Source organism: Mauremys mutica, chromosome 5, assembly GCF_020497125.1.
Source record: "Mauremys mutica isolate MM-2020 ecotype Southern chromosome 5, ASM2049712v1, whole genome shotgun sequence".
NCBI classification, from domain to species: Eukaryota; Metazoa; Chordata; order Testudines; family Geoemydidae; genus Mauremys; species Mauremys mutica.
The window spans coordinates 77,023,860-77,042,035 of NC_059076.1; the positions used below are offsets into that span (position 1 = coordinate 77,023,860).

The 18,176-nt window shown below is 41.5% G+C and overlaps 1 long non-coding RNA gene across 4 annotated transcripts in view; it reads left to right on the plus strand.

Annotated features, from left to right (window-relative positions):
• Positions 1-2,017: 2,017 nt before the first annotated feature.
• LOC123371860 overlaps positions 2,018-18,176 on the plus strand; it is a 38,706-nt gene continuing 22,547 nt past the window's right edge. For 2 of the 4 annotated variants that reach the window (XR_006579961.1, XR_006579960.1), the window contains exons 1-3: positions 2,029-2,451; positions 3,453-3,603; positions 8,600-8,704. This is a non-coding gene — a long non-coding RNA (uncharacterized LOC123371860). Of the gene's footprint in view, positions 2,452-3,452; positions 3,604-8,599; positions 8,705-18,176 lie in introns of all 4 variants that reach the window. The other 2 variants (XR_006579963.1, XR_006579962.1) reach the window with 2 other exon arrangements.

Here is an 18,176-nt window from a genome sequence, read left to right on the forward strand (position 1 = left end):
ATGCCAAATCATCAGCAAGAGAGAAAAGGATAATGAATAGTGATTATTATTTAATAAAACTAACAGCATTTCAGATGGGGATTGTTTTTGTTCAGTTGTTCCCAGTGCCTCTATTATACAGTACCTACATTTCAGTGCCAGAGGAATTCCCCATGAAGGACATTTGAGATGGGGTGGGGGTCCTGATGAGCTGACTAAAGTGTACAAGATTTCTCAGTGCAGTGTAGATTAGCAAATTATCTTTAAAATCAAAGTGAAAGAGCAAATAGACCAAAAAAAATCTAACTATTATCTCAACTAAAGGAGTCAAAAAACTTCTAGAAAGTCTTTATTTCTTCTGTAAAGCTGTGAGTTTTTGAAGTTGTACTAAGACAAACTTCAATATTTATGCCGCCCTAAGTGATCTCAGTGGATTACATCATTAACATAAGCAATATTAGATCATGGAATGATATAGAGACAGTTGGAATATATAAGTGTGCAAATCATTAATCCACATATACATACTGCATCTCCCCTCTCAAATCATTCCAGTGTGTTGTTAAAGTTGCATTTGCTGAGGAGCTCTGAGATTAATCACTTTGCATAACCTGCTGTCTGGGCAGGCAACTTGGAATGTGTTTCCCAAAACTGCTGCTCTGATAGGTTTACTATGCTTCTTTATTGTGGTAAATTACTTTCCTCTTCAGTTTGCTATTAGAGGTAGCTTGTGTCAGCTGACTGTCAATCTAATGCAGATAATTGAACTCCATCTGCTCTGTTTTTGACCAAATTATATGAAAATATGCATTCTAGATTAATATGATTCTTTGTGAGTCTTCTGACAATTTATTGCATTACACTTGTTAATGCTTCTCGCTTTTACATCCCTGTATATCAAATCCTGTGCTGTATCCCTATCTTAAAATTCAGTTTGAGGGGCAGATAGGAGTTGAAACTAAATGTTGACTAAACTGTTCTTTGCATTGGCTGAGGTAGAATAAATGAGACAAAATAATACTTTTTGCAACTTCAGTGGAGTTACCCTAGCCATGTACATGACAATATTTTAAAAAGTTAATTTAAGACAACATGAATAATTTGTGGTGGGAAAATATGTATAAAAAACTGCTCAAGAATATTTTAACCTTCAGAATATTACCCCATGAAGGGGGGAAATAGTAGAAGTGTGAGATAAACTGTCAAAACTACAAGTGCCTGGGATTGTACACACAACTTTTCAAGACAATTACAAGGTTAATGTGTGAAGATTGATATGAATAATTCTCTTACATTTGTTTTGTTTCCTAGTCCTTTCTTCATTCACTTGTTGGCTTGCAATTCAAGTCACCACCTCTAAGGTAACTGTCACATAAGGTATTGAGAACCCCTTATTGATAAACACAGGCTTTGAGTAACTTGCATCCGACGAAGTGGGAATTCACCCACGAAAGCTCATGCTGCAAAACGTCTGTTAGTCTATAAGGTGCCACAGGATTCTTTGCTGCTTTCACAGGCTTTGAGTAATTTGCTCCACCTTGTCTTGAGTTTTATACCTGTACTACTTAAGTCATCTACAGAGTGTTTGCAGTTAAAATGCATATAAGAGAAAAACAGGCAAAACAAATAATGAGGGGTTTTGAGAAATATTACATTCGGTGAAATTGTGCTGTCTCCCTCCTCTCTAGGAACCAACTTAAATTGCATGTTCTGATGTGAATCCTTCTCAATATTTTTAAAACTGCTAGCAAAATTAAATACCATATAGTCTGGTGTGCTCTTTGTTGCCATATATGTATCCTAACTTGCGGCTATGTAGTATAGACCTAGAACTGACATTTCTTCCTTGTTTTACTAGCATATTTTTAATAACAAAACAAAAAATGATCTTGCACTTTGTGTGTGAGATACAGAATCGGCAAATAACTTGCTCATGTAGTATGAGAGATTCCAAAGTTCAATGTTAGCTTTGTACCTTTTAGATATCAGCTTCAACTGAAAACATGGATTGGAACACTGAACTTTTTTCAACTGCCAAACACCATTCAGGAACTAAATTTCAGAGCTTAGACCCTATCTCACTAACAGGCTCCACCAATACACTGGAACAGACTACTACAAATTTCGTGAGGCTCAGAATGTGGGTGAATGCTAGGTGAGTGCTCTAACCACTGGGCTGTACAGTCAGTCACACTCTCTTTCCTTGGCTTAATGGCTATTCATAGCCTTTGGGGCAGGGAATGGATGTGAGAATAATTTTACAGCCCAGCAGGTTAAAGCGCACACCTAGGATGTGGGACGCTCAAGTTCACTCCCTGCTCCTGTAAGCCAGTGTCTGAATGACCTCTCCTCTCCCTTCTATTGAAGAACTGGGGCAAAGGAAATCAGGAGCAGACTGTATTTGCATAGACAGACCAACTCTGTGTAGGCGATCAGCAGACAGATCTGCTTTGCTAAACTGACCAGTTTGGGGTAAAAATTCATTCTTATTTTGAATGCATGGGTAATGTAATGTTATTCTTATTGTATGACTGAGAGGCAGAAGAACCGTACTTAGGATAATTCTTGTTGTTACATCATATTAACTGTAACCTCACTCACTGAACAGGGGGTAGTGATGCCAAATTCAAGTAAAAGTCAGAATAGGTGGGGACAGATGTTTTTACATGGTGTTGTGGACTCAGTTTAAAGAGCCCTAGATACCATTTGACAGAAAAGGAACAAAATTTGCATTTTTCAAACTGTGTGGTAGCCAGATATTAGTGAGTAAATGAGATTTTTTTACTCCAAGAGATCTTAAGAAATTATTTGATTGTCTTATTACCATAATAGATACTCATGGAGCAATGCAAAGACTAAAATTCTCCAATACTATGTTCTTTCTAGGAAAACTTTAGCTTTTTCTTGCTTGAGTCTATTTTTTTGCCAGAAAATCCCATTTTAAAAGGGACCTAAGTATTTGAGGCTGGACAGTGAGAAGCTCCTGTAAAAAAACATGATTAGTAATAGGTTTAAAATTGAAACAGTTTTGTAATCTGAAGGGATTTAGGAACTGTAAAAAAAAAAAAGTGCTTAAAAACCACATACAACTTCCCCCCCCTGCCAATACTCTGATTCTCAGGAGTAGTAAACAACGATTCACCATCGAATTTCAAGATCCCTATTCTCATAGCTAGTGGTGAAGGAATATCTCCAGCCCAGTTAGAATATAATCAATCTATAGTAAATAATTGATTCCCTGTCCCCTTCCTTCATTGGGAGCAGACAACTGAAGTGAGAGAGACAAAAGAAAGGAGCATGAGGGCAGAGAGGAGGCAGTGTAAACATTAATAAATAAATACTGGACTAAAACACCATCAAACCTTGGGGAGATTAATGTTAGATCCAGATTATGCAGCCTGAGCCCATCTCTATTTTTCATTATACAAGAATGACCCAGAAGTGAAGACAGGTATTTTTATTGTTTTAACTAGGTCTTTCCTGTTGTACTGGAAAACCCAGGAGCACCACAGGTAGAAGAGTATTTGTAAGCTATCACGATCACTAAGGAATTGTGGTTCAAGTTCAGTATATCCTGATCATTATGAACCTTCTGGATAACAGCTGAATCAGAACTTTACCGAGGTATGTCACCAATATAACAAGTCTTTTCCTGGAGTAAATTTGAAAAATTATATATTGTGCTATTTGTTACAAATGTAGGGTCACCCGACAAAGTGTAATGTCTGCTTGGGAATGGGCTCATCACGTGAGGAAAAGGCTCATGTACCTCTGAAACATAACTGGTTGTATACACACAGAAGGCAACTACTTGGTTGCATTGACTATTTATAGAATTAAGGAAAACCTCTATTATTGTAACATAGAAATATATCACATTACCAATTTCCTGCACTTGCAGAGGTGGAACTTTGCTCTTTCCAATAATCTGTATTGTTTTTATCACTCATGCTTTCAGGATTTAAGAATAACACCTTTTGTTTACATGTTTTTTAGAAAAATACTTTCTGGATGCCGTTATGGCTAGAAGTCATCCTAGGAAATATATACAATCACATATGTTTGGAATGAAATGATCATAAATATTTCATAAGCATTTCATTTTGCCATTGGTTGTCAAAGCATAGGAATTATTATGCCACAAGAAATCTCTTTTGAAGTTTGAATGTCAAGCAGCTTCTCACAATGTTCATGAATAAGTGCCTATGCTGTCTTACTTTGTGACTGAGGTTGACAGTAGAGGTAGGCAAAAGAAAACACAAGAGATTATGAAATGACACAGTGACCTCATGAAAGTGTTGTCAGAAAACTGGCAGTCTCCTTCAAAGGGCTTGGCTTGATATTTTTATTAGCTTGTTGACTTTTGCACAAGGAATTACACTAATTTTATGGTAGTAACACTCAAAATGTATTAGTTGACATACAAGTTCTTATGATATCCCACAGTATAGGCAGTAAAATTCAGTTTTCTTGAAATAACAGTCAATCCCATGGAATCTTGTAACTCCTGCAACAAATCATGCCATAAAAAAGGATAACTCTACTAGAGTCTGTTGTGATTATTGGCCTAAAAATTTACCCTAAGTTTAACGGTGAAAAGTATGTGAAAGTTCATAAGATGTCAACATAATCTATGACTGATTGGCTGCTTGAGAATTAACCATGGAAAATAGCTGAATAAATAACTGTTATGTACCGATGCATGAACCAGACAGAAAAATTGAATTAGTCCAAACAAAAATGACCTTCTGATATAAGTCAACTCTAATTCCAACTCTGACCAATTAAATGTACAGATGTATTTCATATAAAGTATATTATAACTCTATGAATTTTGCGCCAGTTTGTCAGTGTTAGCCTCCTTTACTGTGGCTGCAGATTTAACCCAGAAATGGCTGTTCTAAGCTTTTAAAAAAAAAAATCTACAGAATGAACTCTTTTCAACAAATGAATAGCACAAATGACATCTGTTACTGACCATATAAAATGATCTCTCTAGAATAATAGTAGAATAATAATAATTTAAGGGGCACATTTTTAAATGGATGCACATACAAACACGCATGTTTTGTGTGCCCCTCTGAAAATTTGGGCCTAAGAATCTAGAACCAATTTAGAAAAATAGCTGCTTCAGTAAGATTATTTAAACTGCATAAACAAGATAAAGAAGAGTATTTTGGTTGATTGCAAATCACCACCCACAACAGATTATAGAATCAATATGCAGCCAATGAAACATGAGATAGGAGCGTTAAATAATTAAAACAACCTCGCACAGTGTTGTAGGCGAGCTTGGGAAAATTAGATATTTATTGGTAAATACTGATTTTACCCTACACACAAAAAACAAACAGATGTTTCCATTGATAATAATTGGAATGTACAGATAGGCAAAGTCAGAAAAATACTGCTTGAGAGCTTAGAGTTTGATTTAAGGATATTTATTTAGTATATTTTGACAATTTGTGTTTTAATGGTTATAAAGCTTTATATTAAACTATGAATGTGTTACATAAATGATGATTCTCCACAACTGTGAAAATTTCAGTCAATAACAATAAAAAATGCTTAAAAATAAACATTTATCTTACCCATCCATAATATAAAAATAATAATAAATTCAAGTGGTAAAGTCATCCGCCTCTCAAGCAGCCCGTCATGCACTGAGGTCAATCTGCAGGCCTCCTGTCATCAATCTTTCCCCTCTTCTGGACTCCCCAGCTAAACTCCACACAGATCAGTCTCACCAGCCCTTCTGGCTGGGCTTTATTTGTTTTCCAAAAACAGCAAACCAAAATGAAAGTAACAACATTAGGCAATTACCCTCCTGGCCTTAGTTCCTGCCCTAAAAGATATCTCCTACCAAACTACTGGCAGGCCTCTTTTCTCTGCAGTTCCTGCAACTTTCTAAGCCCCATCCTCTTCTGCTTCTTGTGACTCTGTATAGCGAGGCAGCAGATCTCTCTCAGGTGTGCCTTTTCAGTAATCCCCTTGGCTGGACGCAGGCCTCTGGCTCGTAAGGGGGTAAGCCACCCTCTTCACACTGCCTGAATATACCCTGAAGGCAGGACAATTAAGAACTTAAAAATGGTCATACTGGATCAGACCAAAGGTCCATCTAGCCAGGTATCCTGTCTTCCAGCAGTGCCCAATACAAGGTGCCTAGAGGGAATGAACAGAACAGGTATCATCAAGTGATCCATTCCCTGTTGCTCATTCCCAGCTTCTGTCAAACAGAGGCTAGGGACACCATCTCCACCCATCCTGGCTAATAGCCATTGATGGACCTATCCTCCCATGAATTTATCCAGTTCTTTTTCGAACCCTGTTATAGTCTTGGTCTTCACAACACCCTCTGACAAAGAGTTGCACAGGTTGACTGTACACTGTGTGAAGAAATACTTCCTTTTGTTTATTTTAAACCTGCTGCCTATTAATTTCATTTGGTGATCCCCTAGTTCTTGTATTATGAGACGGAGTAAATAACACTTCCTTATTTACTTTCTCCACACCAGTCATGATTTTATAGACCTCAATCATATCCCTCTTAGTCGTCTCTTTTCCAAGTTGAAAAGTCCCATTTTATTAATCTCTCCTCATATAGAAGATGTTCCATACCCCTTATCATTTTTGTTGCCCTTTTCTGAATCTTTTCCAATTCCAATATATCTTTTTTGAGGCGACCACATCCGCACTCAATATTCAAGATGTCGGCGTACCATGGATTTATATAGAGGCAATATGATATTTTCTATCTTATTATCTAACCATTTCTTAATGATTCCCAACATTCTGTTCACTTTTTTGACTGCCGCTGCACATTGAATGGATGTTTTCGGAGAACTATCCACAATGACTCCAAGATCTCTTTCCTGAGTGGTAACAGCTAATTTAGACCCCATCATTTTATATGTATAATTGGGATTATGTTTTCCAATGTGCATTACTTTGCATTTATCAACAATGAATTTCATCTGCCATTTTGTTGCCTAGTCACCTAGTTTTGAGAGAGCCTTTTGTAGCTCTTCGCTCAGTCACTTTCTGACTGGTAGCACTACTGATTAACCCTTTGATGGATGTCATATACACCATAATTTTGATATGTTTAGTTAGTTTCTCTGTTACTAATTGTGTGGCTGTGGACTCATAATGTGACTTCGGCATACTCACTGGGATGTGGCAAGGCCTCTGATCGAGGATGTGTAGTGCTGGTGTATAGTAAGAAATCTTATTCACAAATACAGACCTATTCAAAGTTGGACAAACTGAAGAGCAAATTGCAAGTGCTGAATATTCTGAGAATTCACTACAAGAAATTTATATAAATCTATTTGTTGAACAATAACAAAAATGAATGCTTTTAAAAATCTTTTTTTGCACAATTCATGGACAAAAAGGGACCAAATCCAACAAATTGTTTTCCACAGATAGTTGAACCACATCTACCTACGAAATATCTGTCTTCACCAAATTATTCTCTCTTACAGACATCTCCAGTGCAAGTCTTACTGCTGTAGAAGTGGTGTTTTAAGGTGGTGTTAGCAGGTTGTAAGAGTAATTTCAAGTGTGCTGACTTCTGATCTCCAGTCTTTCTCTGTAGAACTTACTCTGGCCAGGCCAAAAAACAAAAAGTTCTTGTAGCTGTTTGTTGGTTACTAGTTGGTTACTACTAGTCTGTTAGCACAAAATGTAAAGGTCCATTTTTATAAACCATAGGCTAAACTCTATCATTCACTTCATTGCCTACCTCAGGCACTTACATGTAAATGAGTCTGTAAATATGTAAATATCTTCTCTATTGATTTTTTAAACCATTTTCAGACTTTACATAAATTCTCAAAATTCACTTGGCACTCTGTGTGGAGAGGGACTGGAAAATTGGACATAAAAACTGAGTCAAATGTTTTGGAAGATGCAAACCAATGAGACTTCATCTTTTAAAAGACTTTCTCTAAGTGCAAATGCCAAGCACGCTTCTCAGAAGCTTTTTTTAAATTCTTGAACTGAGAGGAAGGTAGCATTTTTGCCTCACCTGCACTTCAACTACAACTAAGTCAAGGCCCCAGCCCCGCCCCTTCTGCCTGAGGCCCTGCTCCTATCCCTCCCCTTCCTCACCCACCAGACCCCCGAGCCACCAATCCCCCCAATTTGGCCAGAGGAGCCCCAGCTGAACCACCGCAAGCACCGGCCCGCCCGCCCCAGCTGCCCTGAGCCACCAGCCTGCCCACCCTATCCACTCCGGCAGGCCTCAGCACCGGTCTGCCTGCCTCAGCCAGCCTGACCCACAGCCACTGGCCGGCCCAAGCATCAGCCCAACCTCCAGGCTGGCCCGAGCATTGGCCGGACCCCTAGGCCAGCCCGAGCCACCGTTGGCCACTAAACGGCCGAGCCCCGAGCTCCAGGCCACCGGCCTGAGCTGAGCCTCCACCAGCTTCGGGGGAGAGGGGGAGGGAGGGTGGAGCCACGGCCTAGGTTAAGGGAGGCTTAGCCTCCTCTGGCCTATTATACCCGCCACCCATGGGTCAACGACCAACAACGGTAATTCAGAGAAGTAATTTGAAATAGATACAAAAATAACTAGCTGTCACCTTAGGCTTATTTACGCTTTTGTTCTCATCAGTGGTGATTAAGAAAATCCCATGAGTCCATTGGACTGCAGTCCTGCAGCATTACACTTTATGGAAGAATACTCCTTCACTCCTTTTGACCAAGAATCCTGAGTGGGGTAAGCTCAAGAGACCCTTACTTCACTGTCTCTTCTTAAAGGTTGAATGTTGTTTCATAACTCTGTTGTACATGGGTTTTTTATGAATAAGTGCCTAAATTTTTCTAAACAAATCAATCATTTAGCAGTAGGCAGTGGTACTATTGTGTATTTACATATCACTCCTTGCTACTTTGAATGACTACTGATGACATGACTACTGATGTGCTTTTATCAAAGATGTTTCAATTCCTCAGCAATACCCACATAGATCCCCTAATTCTATAAATATTAAATACTAGGTATGCAATGAAATCTCAGCAGGATTTCAGAAACGGCAGTAATTGGCAGCAATCACTTGAAGGATCATAAACTTTTTTTGCATTTTTCACTTTAACTATTCTGCAAAATGTAAATGTCCCTCTGCTTCAGGCACCAGAGAGCTAGCTCAGCTAAATCAGGTTTATGTATGACACCCTGTTTGTTACCTAGGTAGTAATATGGATAAAACATGCACTTACAGGCCCCAATACACTCCTGCTTGCATGATAGGGATATCATCTTGCTCCTTCTTTTGAGAATTGGAAATTGCTCCACATTTGTAGGGCTCATGATAATTGCTGTTTTCCATTAAAACATCTGCTAAATATTCCTGTTAGTGGAAACTTTTAAGAACAGGTAGCCACACAGCTGTCAGGGATGGACTAGGTATGCTTAATCATACCTCAGAACAGGGGCCTGGACTAGATGACTACTTGAGGTCCCTTCCAGCCCTACATTTATATGATTCTATATCCCAGGCCCCTCCCAATCAGGCTTCAGGCAAGGACATGGAACACAGACAGCACTGATGGATGATTTCCTCTTGACCATGTGTCAAGGCTGATTCCCCACTCTGGCACTTTGAGTGAAGAAAGTGGTGGCCTGCAAGGATTCAAAAAAATAATACTGGCCACTCCAGGCTTGTATTAAACTCCCAAAGCTACAGCTTCTCTCTGACCTTGGCTGGGTAGATGCTGCCACCACCCAAATGCAAACCCCTTGGAATCCAGAAAGGTGCACTTGGGAATTCCTTTCTGTGGGGTAACCTCAAGCCCTTTCACCCCCTTCTCCCTCCCCGCCCCGGGGAAGAGCTGAGAAAGAAAACAAAGGAAATCAGCTGTTGCCCCCAGCTAATTAAACAACATACACACAAACCTCTTAGGACACCAAAAATCCAATCTTGTTCTTAAAAAAGGTAAATTTTATTTAAAAAAAAGCAAGAAAATACATCTGGAACTTAGGCTTCTGCTAGATTTTAAAAGAGCAATTCCAAAACTTAAGCATCCAAAATAGCTCTATTGGGGGTTCAGCTTAAATGTTACGAGCAAACAAAAGCATCTGGGGTTAGCACAGAGGAGTTCACAAGCCATAAGAAATAAACAGAAATAAACCTAATTGCATCTTTCTAAACATTCCTGATCTACTTACACATCTGGAGGTTCCAAATAAGTAGTTCTAGGTATGATCTGCTGATCTACTCATACAAGGCTTAAAGCTTCTCATAGCATAACTGCTCCCTATTCCCCTCTTTCCTGGTGAAAAACAACAGAGACAAAGGGGAAGTTTCCCCCCCCCCATTTAAAAAAGTTCTAGCCTTCCCATTGGCTCTTTGGCCCACTGCCTTTCCTTTACCTGGAGGACTTTGTTAACCCTTTACAGGTAAAGCAACCAGGGAACAGCCACCAAGAGGGACTTTATGGCTAGATCGCTGGCTGGGTGTCCATAAAAGGGAGCTACCCTCACCCCCTAAATTTATCACACCATGAAAATGAGTTATTGTCCATAGTTGTTGCTAGACTTTTCCACAGTATTTCATATAGCTGACCATGGAATCTTGCTGTCCTGCTTCCCAGAGGTACAGGGATAGTAAGATTTCATTGAGATGGCTTTAGTTCTTCCTCTCAGACTGCACTAAGATTACTTGATACGTTTCTTTTGACTCCCTTGTCCATTTGTATTCTACACTGGAGTGTAGGCATTTCTAATTTCCAGACACCCAAGCATGTTGTTCACAATCTGTTTGATACAGTTAAATATGTCCGAGTGGTCATTAATCCATTTCCCCATTAACAGATAAAATAATGTGGCTTAACTTTGAGTTAGCAAATTCAGGAAGGAGATTTTGTAGCTGGCAATATCAGTTACTTTTTAGGACAGTTTTTACTGTAATTATGTTTTCCCCCCTCCCCAAAATCTTGATGAATAGGGTCAGTACATGACTAATCCCTTTTGGAAACCTAAAACCACATTAATTAGTAGGCCTCCAATTCTAAATCCACCCAAATAAGCAGAGGCTTCAGAAAAGATCTCATGCGTTAAGTCTCAATAAATAACTTTTCAAAAGGCCAAATCCTGGTCCATTAATTCCATGGAAGTTTTCCATTGACTACAAGGAGTTCAGAATTGATTCCTAACGGCATATAGTTAGACGAAGGTTTCTAACTATTAGAGCAGTGAAATTCTGGAACAGCCTTCCAAGGGGAGTAGTGGGGGCAAAAGACATATCTGGCTTTAAGACTAAGCTTGATAAGTTTATGGAGGGGATGGTATGATGGGGTAGCCTAATTTTGGCAATTAATTTGGCAACTGATCTTTGATTATCAGCAGGTAAGTATGCCCAGTGGTCTGGGATGGGATGTTAGATGGAGTGGGATCTGAGTTACTACAGAGAATTCTTTCCTGGATGCTGGCTGGTGAGTCTTGCCACATGCTCAGGGTTTAACTGATCACCATATTTGGGGTCGGGAAGGAATTTTCCTCCAAGGCAGATTGGCAGAGGCCCTGGAGGTTTTTCACTTTCCTCTGCAGCATGGGGCACGGGTCACTTGCTGGAGGATTCTCTGCAGCTTGCGGACTTCAAACCACAATTTGAGGACTTCAGTAACTCAGACATAGGTTGGGGTTTGTTACAGGAGTGGGTGGGTGAGATTCTGTGGCCTGCATTGTGCAGGAGGTCAGACTAGATGAACATAAGGTCCCTTCTGACTTTAAAGTCCATGAGTCTATGGGCAGGTCTACACTAAGGGCGGGGGTCGAACTAGGGTACGCAAGTTCAGCTACGTGAATAGCGTAGCTGAACTCGAAGTACCCTAGTTCGAACTACTTACCCGTCCAGACGCCGCGGGATCGAAGTCCGCAGCTCCAAGGTCAACTCCGCCACCGCCTTTTGCAGTGGTGGAGTACCGGAGTCGACCGCGGCGCTTCCGGAGTTCGAACTATCGCGTCTAGATCAGACGCGATAGTTCGAACTCAGAGAAGTCAAACTCACCGCATCGACCCGGACGGTAAGTGTAGACTAGCCCTATGAGTCTATAGTATGACAGTTTTAGATATACCAACTTATATCTTTTTTAGTGATTTATGTAGCAAAGGGTGTATGTACAATTTACATTTAATTTATAAACAAAATAAGCAGACACTGGAAGTGGATAGTGGAAAACAGGTTAGTGTCATAGCTCTATGATCATGAATAACCTAATCCTGAGTGGAGCGCAGGAGCTGGTCCAAGAGGTAACTATAGCAGGACCGCTTGGAAATAGTGACCATAATACAATAGCATTCAACATCCCTGTGGTGGGAAGAACATCTCAACTGCCCAACACTGTGGCCTTTAATTTCAAAAGGGGGAACTATACAAAAATGAGGGGGTTAGTTAGACAAAAGTTAAAAGGTACAGTGACTAAAGTGAAATCCCTGCAAGTTGCGTGGGCCCTTTTTAAAGACACCATAATAGAGGCCCAACTTCAATGTATACCCCAAATTAAGAAAAACAGTAAAAGAACTAAAAAAAGAGCCACCGTGGCTTAACAACCATGTAAAAGAAGCAGTGAGAGATAAAAAGACTTCCTTTAAAAAGTGGAAGTCAAATCCTAGTGAGGCAAATAGAAAGGAGCACAAACACTGCCAACTTAAGTGCAAGAGTGTAATAAGAAAAGCCAAAGAGGAGTTTGAAGAACGGCTAGCCAAAAACTCCAAAGGTAATAATGTTTTTAAGTACATGTTTTTTAAGTACATCAGAAGCAGGAAGCCTGCTAAACAACCAGTGGGGCCTTGACGATGAAAATACAAAAGGAGCGCTTAAAGATGATAAAGTCATTGCGGAGAAACTAAATGGATTCTTTGCTTCAGTCTTCACGGCTGAGGATGTTAGGGAGATTCCCAAACCTGAGCTGGCTTTTGTAGGTGACAAATCTGAGGAACTGTCACAGATTGAAGTATCACTAGAGGAGGTTTTGGAATTAATTGATAAACTCAACATTAACAAGTCACCGGGACCAGATGGCATTCACCCAAGAGTTCTGAAAGAACTCAAATGTGAAGTTGCGGAACTATTAACTAAGGTTTGTAACCTGTCCTTTAAATCGGCTTCGGTACCCAATGACTGGAAGTTAGCTAATGTAACGCCAATATTTAAAAAAGGCTCTAGGGGTGATCCCGGCAATTACAGATCGGTAAGTCTAATGTCGGTACCGGGCAAATTAGTTGAAACAATAGTAAAGAATAAAATTGTCAGACACATAGAAAAACATAAACTCTTGAGCAATAGTCAACATGGTTTCTGTAAAGGGAAATCGTGTCTTACTAATCTATTAGAGTTCTTTGAAGGGGTCAACAAACATGTGGACAAGGGGGATCCGGTGGACATAGTGTACTTAGATTTCCAGAAAGCCTTTGACAAGGTCCCTCACCAAAGGCTCTTACGTAAATTAAGCTGTCATGGGATAAAAGGAAAGGTCCTTTCATGGATTGAGAACTGGTTAAAGGACAGGGAACAAAGGGTAGGAATTAATGGTAAATTCTCAGAATGGAGAGGGGTAAGTAGTGGTGTTCCCCAAGGGTCAGTCCTAGGACCAATCCTATTCAATTTATTCATAAATGATCTGGAGAAAGGGGTAAACAGTGAGGTGGCAAAGTTTGCAGATGATACTAAACTACTCAAGATAGTTAAGACCAAAGCAGATTGTGAAGAACTTCAAAAAGATCTCACAAAACTAAGTGATTGGGCAACAAAATGGCAAATGAAATTTAATGTGGATAAATGTAAAGTAATGCACATTGGAAAAAAATAACCCCAACTATACATACAACATGATGGGGGCTAATTTAGCTACAACGAGTCAGGAAAAAGATCTTGGAGTTATCGTGGATAGTTCTCTGAAGATGTCCACGCAGTGTGCAGAGGCGGTCAAAAAAGCAAACAGGATGTTAGGAATCATTAAAAAGGGGATAGAGAATAAGACTGAGAATATATTATTGCCCTTATATAAATCCATGGTACGCCCACATCTCGAATACTGTGTACAGATGTGGTCTCCTCACCTCAAAAAAGATATTCTAACACTAGAAAAGGTACAGAAAAGAGCAACTAAAATGATTAGGGGTTTAGAGAAGGTCCCATATGAGGAAAGATTAAAGAGGCTAGGACTCTTCAGTTTGGAAAAGAGAAGACTAAGGGGGGACATGATAGAGGTATATAAAATCATGAGTGATGTTGAGAAAGTGGATAAGGAAAAGTTATTTACTTATTCCCATAATACAAGAACTAGGGGTCACCAAATGAAATTAATAGGCAGCAGGTTTAAAACAAATAAAAGGAAGTTCTTCTTCACGCAGCGCACAGTCAACTTGTGGAACTCCTTACCTGAGGAGGTTGTGAAGGCTAGGACTATAACAATGTTTAAAAGGGGACTGGATAAATTCATGGTGGCTAAGTCCATAAATGGCTATTAGCCAGGATGGGTAAGAATGGTGTCCCTAGCCTCTGTTCGTCAGAGGATGGAGATGGATGGCAGGAGAGAGATCACTTGATCATTGCCTGTTAGGTTCACTCCCTCATGGGCACCTGGCATTGGCCACTGTCGGTAGACAGATACTGGGCTAGATGGACCTTTGGTCTGACCCGGTACGGCCTTTCTTATGTTCTTATGTTCTTAATAACTTTGATATACCCTGATCAACAAATGACACAGACACTTCTAATTCCCAAAAGATCACTTTTGGTGCTACTGGTTGCTCTCAAGCAATAGGTAGGGCCCATCAAATTCGCAGCCATGAAAAATGCATCACAGACTGTGAAATCTGGTCTTTTGTGTGCTTTTTCCTTATACTATATAAATTTCACAGGGGAGACCAGCATTTCTCAAATTGGGGTCCTGACCAAAAAGAGAGTGCAGGGGATCACAAGGTAATTTTAGGGATTTGAATATTGCCACCCTTATTTCTGCACTGTCTTCAGACCTGGGCGGCTGTTAGCCAGGCACCCAGCTTTGAAGGCAGCACCCTGCCAGCAGTAGCACAGAAGTAAGGGTGGCAATACCATACCATACCACCCTTACTTCTGCGCTGCTGCCTTCAGAGCTGGACAGCCAGAGACTGGTGGCTGGTGACTGAGGGCCCAGCTCTGTAAGCAGCAGTGCAGAAGTAAGGGTGGCAATATCATACCATGCCACCCTTACTTCTGCGCTGCTGTTGGCGGCGGCTCTGCCTTCAGACCTGGGCTCCTGGCCAGCAGCTGCCACTCTCCAGCTGCCCAGCTCTGAAAGCAGATGCCACCAGCAGCAGTAGCGCAGATGTAAGAGGACTGTTGCCCCCTTACTAACATTCAGTGGGGGTGTTTTGGTTGGCTAGCTACCAGCACTAAAAGATTGGGGTGAGGCCAATGCTCCAGGTCAGCCTGATTGACAGGGTGGGCAGGCTAATCAGGGAGTCAGGAGGCCAGAGGGGTCCTGTCCTCCATGTGATCTGGAATTGCGTGCATCAGGCAGAGTGGGGCCAAGCTAAGGAGAAAGCAGGGGCCCAAGCTGAGCTGGGGAGTAGAGCTGTGACAGATCCAGAGGGGCCAGAGACACAGCCCAGGGAGAGCAGATCCTGTGCTGGGAGCAGGGCTGCAGCCACAGAGCCAGAGACACAGCCCAGGCAGAGCAGATCCTGTGCTGGGAGCAGAGCTGCAGCCACAGAGCCAGGTGTGGTGAGCAACTGGGGCCAGCCAGAGGGGGACCTTGGGCAAAGGGCCCAGCACAGAAAGATACCCCTAGCCAAGGGTCCTTGCAGGCCAAGCTGGGAGGAGGATCTTAACCCGACAGGGGGCTGATGCTGGGAAGAAGGGTCCCACCACCCAAAGCCCGGAGTTGTTTGGCCACCACCATTGTAAGTGTCCAACCCGCAGCATCCCTGCAGCACTGCCAGGGCCTGAGAAGGACACCTGGGACCTACAAGGAACAAACTGCAAAGTGCCTTGATATCCAGAGACACTATTTGCAATGTTCCCTGCCACAGAGCAGGGTGATGTGTTTTCCTTTAACCTTTCCCATTTTTCCTTATTCTTTATTTTTCATTGATTGTTAATTAAACAACTTGTATTTGCTTTGAATTGTGTGAAATGATCAGTGGATTAGGGACGGTGCCCAGTACAAAGGACACCCTAGCCCCTGTCCTAGGTGACCACAGCAGGGTTGGGAGTCAAGCCCCCCAGGAATCCTGGGCCCAGCCTTGTCGGGGTTACGAGGACTCTGCCAGACAGGAGAGTGGAAGGGGAGTCCTTGAGGGCAGGGAGGCCTCTGCGTAAAGGAAGTGGGAGCGAGGACTCAGATCCTTTTGCTAGCCCACTTCACTGGGGTAATGCAGAAGCCAGGAAAGTTCCCTACAATAGCGGGACCCTTCCCCCGCTTACACAGAGGTAAGGGTAGCAGCACCTCAATCCCCTCTACAATAGCCTTGCGACCCACCCACCCCCAAACTCCTTTAAGGAGCAGGACCTCTAAAATTACAAAACTCTGAAATTTCACATTTAAATAGCTGAAATAATAAAAAATTATTATTTTTAAATTCCTGTGACCATGAAATTGACCAGAATGGTCTGTGAATTTGGTAGCCCCCTAGCAATAGGACATGGAGACCAACTTTGAGTATTTATGTTCTAAGATTGAAAAAATGTTTGTTTTTTATCTTGAAAGACAGGCCAAATTTTCCCTTGTACTAGAGTCGTTTTGCATCACTCTCCTCCTTCAAAGCAGCTCTAAAGTTACTTTACTTGGCCACAGCAGAGTATCCCTACATAAGGGGGTCCTTGGTTGGCATAGTGCTCATGGAGCAGCTCTTACTCCACTACTATCTCTCCTGCTGGCTGGAGAGGAAGGGAATGATCTTGTTCCCCAGAAATTTCTAGCTACCATGAGGCTATTGTACCCACCCATCCTGAGTTGCATGTAACAGTTCTTGGCTGAAGCTGAAGATCAAATTCCGGAGTGTTCATTGACTTTATGCAGCAAGAATCAGCAGTTATGGAATCTTGAGTAGAGATGTAACAATGTGGGCAGTTTTGATTTATTTAGTTTAGTGTTTTTTGTTTAAAGCCATATTAGGGTCACAATCTTGAGTTTAACTCAAAGTGAAATTCAGTCAAACCGAATGAGTTTCACCTTTTTTCACTTGATTTTGATGCATAACTATCAAGTTTGCTGACAGTTCTGTTAAGGTTCATGAAATTTAGTGAAACTTTCAACAACCGTATTTGCACTTTTGAGATTTCATGGAACTTCTTGAGGTTCCTTTTAGTTCTACACTTCTATGGTTTATAGCCTGTTAAATGTTGTTTAGACCATCTCATACAGCTGTAATTTTGAGCCTGCAGAAAAGACCCAGGGCCAAATTCAGAGGTGATGTGCAAGGCTATGTAAATTACACATCTTTCCTTACACTCAGACTCCTTTAGACCAGGGTTTCTCAAACAGGGGTCGCCGCTTGTGTAGGGAAAGCCCCTGGCGGACTGGGTCGGTGTGTTTACTTGCCCCATCTGCAGGTCCAGCCAATCACGGCTCCCACTGGCAGCGGATCGCTGCTCCGGGCCAATGGGAGCTGCTGGAAGTGACGGCCAGTAAGTCCCTCGGCCTGCACTGCTTCCAGCTGCTCCCATTGGCCCGGAGCAGCGATCCGCTGCCAGTGGGAGACGTGATTGGCCGGACCTGCAGACAGGGCAGGTAAACACACCAGCCCGGTCCGCAAGGGGCTTTCCCTACACAAGCGACAACCCCTGTTTGAGAAAACCTGTTTTAGACTGTCCCAACTAACATCAATTTTCCAATGTGCAACTGACCATGAAAGACTCTTCATTTGGGGTAATTTACACACCAAGCTGCCAAAAGATGGTGTAAAAAGGGCCAATCTATAATAGATAATGTAATATAGTTTCCTACATCCTACCGTTACCTGTCTTTTTTTTTTTGCTACACTCCTTTCTTCTGGCTCCACCCCATATGAGTTAAGCCAGTTTAGCCTGCCTCCCACACAGACTCTGAGTTAATTCTGAAGCAATATATGAGGTTAAATGTGACTTACACAACTGTAACTAGATGAGAGTCCTCATGGAGTCTAAATTGGGTATAACCTGCACCCCAAGAGAGCTCTTAGTAGGTTCTTGAGCTTCTCAAGATCAAATCATAGACTCACTTAGACT